Source organism: Zingiber officinale, chromosome 11B (genome assembly GCF_018446385.1).
Source record: "Zingiber officinale cultivar Zhangliang chromosome 11B, Zo_v1.1, whole genome shotgun sequence".
Taxonomy (NCBI): domain Eukaryota; kingdom Viridiplantae; phylum Streptophyta; class Magnoliopsida; order Zingiberales; family Zingiberaceae; genus Zingiber; species Zingiber officinale.
Genome location: NC_056007.1, coordinates 3,988,475 through 3,994,900, shown reverse-complemented (window position 1 = coordinate 3,994,900; position 6,426 = coordinate 3,988,475). Strand labels below are relative to the sequence as shown.

The following is a 6,426-nucleotide window of genomic DNA, read 5'->3' as shown; positions in this document are numbered from 1 at the left end:
TTGATTACCTTTTCCTTCTGCCTTTCCTCCAGATCGGATGCTATGAAGGTGGTGGCCTCCGGTCGGGATGGGTCAACCTGCACCCTCCTCTTTCTCTTCATAAACTAAAGAAGGTGGCTTTTCAGTAATAGCATGTAGAGCCGTCAATTTGGGTTGGGCCCGTCGGGTTGGCCCGCCCCGCCAAATAATTTAAGCGGGTTGGGTTGGAATTTTATCAACCCAAGTCCGCCGTGGGCCGACCCGCCTAGGCCTGCGACCCGCGCGGGTCGGCCCGCTCGGGCTTGGGTTGGCCCGCTCGGGCTTGGGTTGGCCCGCGGGTTGGAAAACATACGTAAGTTAAGTTTTAGATCAATTTATTATCTTTCTTTGTTATAATTTTGAAATAAAAATAGTACTTTTTATCCAACATAAGTACTCGTTTATGTTCATTTATATTTAAAATACATGTTTATGTATACATTTAATTGTAGAAAACTTTTTCGAAGTAAAATATTGAAGATATGAAATATTTTTTAATTTTTTAAAAATTTTTGATGGGCCCGCGGGTTGGCCCGCCAAACCCGCAACCCGCCTTAGAATGGGTTGGGTTGGAAATTTCCCAACCCGCCAATTTGGCGGGTTGGCCCGCCACGCCCCGCCAAATGATTAACCCGCCACGGGCCGACCCGCCCCGCCACGGGTTGGCCCGTCTGACAGCTCTAATAGCATGTACCTCGACAAGCGGTATTTTCCGAGCGGACTTGGATTCAGTTCGGACCATCTCCACGTAGCATCTCCGAGCGGCCAGCTGGTCTCCCCGCACCTCCCCTACTTGATCCTCCACTGGGAATTTAATCTTCTGGCAGAAAGTAGAGACAACCGCCCGGAACTCGTTAAGAGCCGGTCGCCCCAGGAAGACGTTGTATGCAGAAGGAGCATCCACCATGATGAAGGTGGTGGTCCTTGTCCTCCTGAGCGGCTCCTCGCCCAACGAGATAGCCAGCCGGACTTGGCCGACCGGCAAGACTTCGGTCCCCGTGAATCCATAGAGGGGGGTCGTCATTGGCAGTATCTCGGCTCGGTCAATTTGTAGTTGGTTGAAGGCCTTCTTGAAGATTATGTTGACTGAGCTGCCTGTGTCAATGAAAATGCGGTGAATAGTATAATTGGCTATTACCGCTCGGATGATCAGGGCGTCATCGTGAGGGACTTCCACTCCTTGAAGGTCCCTGGGCCCGAAGCTGATCTCGGGTCCGCTCGCCCTTTCCTGGCTGTAGCCGACCGCGTGGATCCTCAGCTGCCTTGCATGCGCCTTCCTGGCTCTATTCGAATCGCCGCAGTCGGACCACCGGCGATGATGTTGATCTCTCGCCGAGATGTGTTGCCCCTGTTCTCCTCCTCCCGAGCGGAAGGTCGAGGTCGTTCATTTGACGCTCGGTGGTGGGCTCCGTGCTGCTGATGGTGATGCCGCTCAGGGGATCGCCTTTCTGTCCTTTGCATGGGGCTCCGTTGTCGACGTTGCCGATCTGGTGAAGGCGATCGGCGGCGGTAACCCATTGGTGCTGGATGAGCGATGGGGGGGGGAGGCTCCGACAGTCGTGGGTATTGTGAGTGGCCGACTGATGAAGTGAACAAAACATTGGGGTCCATACCTTCCCCTTGTGCTTGGGCCAATCAGCCGCGACTTGTTGGACGGCGTGCGGCCGAGTATGCTGATGAGGACGGGCGGCTTCGACCCGCGGTCCTCTAGGTGGCTGGTGACTGATGGGTTGCTTCCGCTCGGCGGGAGCTGGTTGGTCGCATTGGGCTTCTTTCCTTCTTGCCGCCTGGGCCTCCTCCACATTGATGTATTCGTTAGCTTTATGCAACATGTGGTCGTAGTCCCGAGGCGGCTTCCGGATGAGCGATCGGAAGAAGCCACTGTCCATGAGCCCTTGTGTGAACGCGTTCACCATTGTTTTCGAGGTGACCGTTGGAATATCCATGACCACCTGGTTAAAGCGTTGAATGCACGCTCGGAGCGGCTCCCTCGCGCCTTGCTTGACGGCAAACAAGCTGACGCTTGTCTTCTGGTGGCGTCTATTGCTGGCAAAATGATGGAGGAACGCCGTTCGGAATTCCTTGAAACTGGTGATTGAGCCGTCCGGCAGTCTTCGAAACCACCGATGCGCCGATCCCGAAAGCGTTGTGAGGAACACTCAGCATTTCACGCCATCTGTGTACTGATGCAGAGTAGCGGTACTGTCGAATTTACCCAGGTAGTCGTCTGGGTCGGTTGTCCCGTTGTACTCCCCGATCGCAGGGGGCACATAATGCCTCGGCAGTGGATCGCGAAGAATGGCCTATGAGAACTGCTGGTTGGTCCGCTCGGGCGACGTGTCCGATCGGGGCGCCTTTCCTTTTCTGACGTCCCGGATGGGTGCCTTGTCTGATGAGGACCCCTTGTCTTGATTGGCTTGCGCCACCTCCGAGGGCGTCTGGAATACAGCCCGATGAAAAGGTATTGGGGCGGGCGGCGCACCCATCTGTGTGCCGGTCGGCCCCTTGTTTTGCCCCCATATCGAGAGCTGCTCCTGCCGGTCTTCGGGTGGCGCTCGACCCCCCGAAGCTGATGTTGCTTGCTACACTGCTTGTTCGGCCTGAGCTTTCTGCTGCTGCTCCATTATTTCCCCTGCTCGCGCTTGGACGAGTGCTTCGAGCTCTTCAGGAGAGAGCGTTACCAAAAGTTGACGTCCAACTTCTTCCATCTTCTTGGCTCGGATTCAGGTGCGTTCCCACAGACAACGCTAATTTGATCCTGTCCGAGCGCTGAGTCGACGGACGCTGGGGACGTGGCACGCTCCGCTGTCTCCGATTGGTGATGTAGCTCTCCGACGATCCTGCAAAGAAGCCGAGACGGGGAGGTTTCCCGGCGACGGCCCTCCGACGCTCAAGTCAGGCAACGAACAAGGCAGAGTAACGTGACTACAGTAAATAGTTGCGCATACCTTCGTCGACGTCTGGGGTCTTTATATAGGACCCCGGGGAAGCGCGGGCACGTTTCCCGACGCATGCACGCTTCCCCAAACATACCTTAACAAGCCTGTGTCAGAAAAGTACCTCTGACGTCATTCCGTAATCGTCCGAGCATATCCCGGATGTGACGGTGGAAGCTTCCACCGTACGATTCTGTGTACGGCTCGGCCGCCAACTCTGCTGCTTGTCGGCGGCAGGCGTCTCGAGGATGATGTTATCCCTGTCTCCTTTGTCCTCTTATGCTCCTTGTCTGTTTCAGGGCCGAGCGGATCGACCGCTCGGCAAGCACATTACTTCTGCATCGGTCATATGCTCGGCTGGGACTGCTCCTGCCTGTGTTGCCTTGTGCCCCGGTCGAACGGTGAGCACGCTTAACTATTGAAACCTTTTTACCTTGAGCCTCAGAAACCCGACCCCTAGTCAGGTTGTATTCCATTCGGTTCAGAGAATTCCCGGCCGGTCGCCCTGCAGGGCACTGTCGGTAGGCCTTCTCCGTCTGATCGGCCGGTCTCCGGGCTGACTATCTTGACCTTTGACCTCCACGTGCCGTTGACCCGCGGATGAGGATCCCCCGTCCTTATCACCGGATCACAAATATATAATTCCTTATAAACTATTCGTTTTTCCTTCACTTTCTCTTATACTTTCTCATTCCATCATCAAGATTCTTTACTTAGTGGTGCATATCACTATAACTCACCGAGTACACTCTTGGCTATTATTTTCAACTTTAATATCATCTTATCCCATGTTGTATTAGAGTCATCGTATATTTCACCTAATACTTATACTTTATCTTCTAATAATAAATTTTAAATTTTATTAATAGTTTTTTCTAATTATTTTTTTATTAGTAGCTTTAAGGACAGGCTACTAAGGCCTATGCCTAGAGCTCCAATTTTATTGGGGTCCATTATATATATATATAATGCATATAATCTTAATTAATGCATATTCAACCAAAAAATAAATCTAAAAGGTTTCATTCTTAGACTATTTCATTGGATTTTATAAAGATATTTTTGGATTTGCATGTGGTAAGATTTTATTGGATTTCTCATAGATTTAATTATGTTCCAATGGATTTATTAAAATCCTAACTTTCTTTATATCCCTCTTATCTATAGAAATCCTATAGTTCCATTGGATTTCTCTTGATACTTTGCTCTCTTCCCTTTTGACCCTTTTCCAACGTGACGGCAATTTAAAGAAATGACCATGGGGTGAAACTTGATGCATAGTAACTATTTGTTTTGATAAAAAATATCTTCTTTTGATTTTTTTTAAGACAAAAGTTATTGTTTTGTTTTATTATCTTAAGGATGCGTTTGGTTGAGGGTTATCTTTGATAACCTTAGTTATTCATCCAAGGTTATTAATTAAAATCCTGTTTAGTTTAGGTAATCGACGATTCCCAAGTAATGTTCCATGTTCACACGTCAGTAAAAGAAACATGCAATCTGAAATCGAAAAACTTCAGAAAACTGAAGTTTTGCTTGATTTCGAGGTTAACGTTTTTTTTTTTAAATTTATAATATCCTCCCGATAAGAGAAAAATGTGAAAAAAAAGAAAAACGTAAAGGAAAAAATATAAAATATAAAAATATATATATATAAAATAAAAATAGAAAAAACGTAAAAAAATAAAAAAATAGAAAAACTTTAAAAAATCAATAAAAACGTTAAAAAATAAAAAATAGAAAAAACTTTAAAAAATCAATAAAAAACGTTAAAAAATAAAAAATGTAAAAAAGATAATAAAAAATAGAAAAACTTTAAAAAATAAAAAACTTAAAAATATATATATATAAAACTTGAAAAAAAAAACATAAAAAGTAAAAAAAAATTAAAAAGCGTGCAAATAAAACAATAAAAAAAAGAAATAAAATGTAAAAAATAAAAAAATATAAAAAATAAAAATCGTAAAAAAATAAATAACGTAAAAAAAGGGAAAAATATAAATAAAGAAAAACATGGAAAAAGTTTTATAAAAAATTAAAAATTTAAAAAATTGTAGATTTTAAATAATAATAATAATAATAATATTACGTATAGTTAGTTTTATAACTGAGGGTAATACAGTAAAATATTAAACTAAGTTATTCATTAAAATCTTCAAACAAATAAGTTTTTATTATATTATTTAAATTGAACCAAATAATATTTAGTTATGTTTTATTCTTCATAACCTGTTTATATGATTACTTGATAATCACATAACCAAAATTATATATGATAATTTGAACCAAACTCACCCTAAAATTTAAGCATTAACATATTACGCTATTTTTGCTAGAAGGCAGTCATTTGTTAATTATGTTGGATATAAAAAATCAAATAATCCAAAGATTTAGTGATAAAATTTCCTTTTACATAGGATGAAAGATTAATAAAAAAATAAAAAATGAATAAGATGGTGATTTAGGAAAAGAAAGAAGAAAGTGATAATTATTATTATTATTTAAAAATAGATTTACATTGAAATGTATTGAGAAATTCTTTATTATATAATTATACTGATTAAATCATTATTTTTTTCCTCTTGTGTATAAAATACGTCTAAAAAATATTTATTATATTTATAGTTAAATTTTGAAACATCATTATATTGACATTACCATATATAAATCAAATTTCTATTCCTTTAATTTTAAATATTTTTATTTTGATAAATTAGTAAGGACTTATATTATTATTATTATTATTATTTGTATATAAATACTATTACTAAAACATCCATTGTTGTCCATCTAAGTCCGAATGAAAAAAGGTGAGAGATTTTTTTAAAAATAATATCAAAGCCCTAATCTTTTTCCACCTAGGACCTCAACTAACTTGAGCCGGCCCTGCTGTCATGGTTCTCTCTCACATCTTAGGATTTACAATACTGTGAGCGGAGAAATTTCTATAAATACATTAGCTTCATAATATTAGAAAATATATCTTTCTTGACATTTTAGTTAAGATCAAATGTAGTATCATTCTTATCAATTTAATATCTGATATAAAAAATAAAATTAATTCTTATTTAGGAAGTTCGTTATAGTACTTGTTGGCTAGGATGCTGAAGTATCACCTTTGCGTTACCTTATTGTTAGAGTTCTCAAGTATCATCCTTGCATTGCACTATAAATCTAGTGCACTCTTATCAAATTCAATTTATGAGCTTGGGGCATATTTTTTTTTCAATTCTTTACTTTGCTTAAAATCAATCCATGTAAATAGGATGAAATAATACAACGATCTAACTCAAATTCACGGATCTAGCAAAACCCCAATAGAGCCATCCTTACCGTCCGATTTCAACAACCAAAGAGATTCCTTCTATCAACGGTTCAGATAGTTCCAAAACAACTAGTAGTATCATATGGAACCGACGCTATATAATGACCTGACCTCCGAGTTTCTGATCTTCAAATCGTTCCTTTCTTG

At 41.8% G+C, this 6,426-nt stretch overlaps 1 pseudogene; it reads left to right on the top strand.

The window, feature by feature from the left end:
• Nucleotides 1-5,933: 5,933 nt before the first annotated feature.
• LOC122035470 lies at nt 5,934-6,142 on the top strand (annotated as a pseudogene).
• Nucleotides 6,143-6,426: the final 284 nt, after the last annotated feature.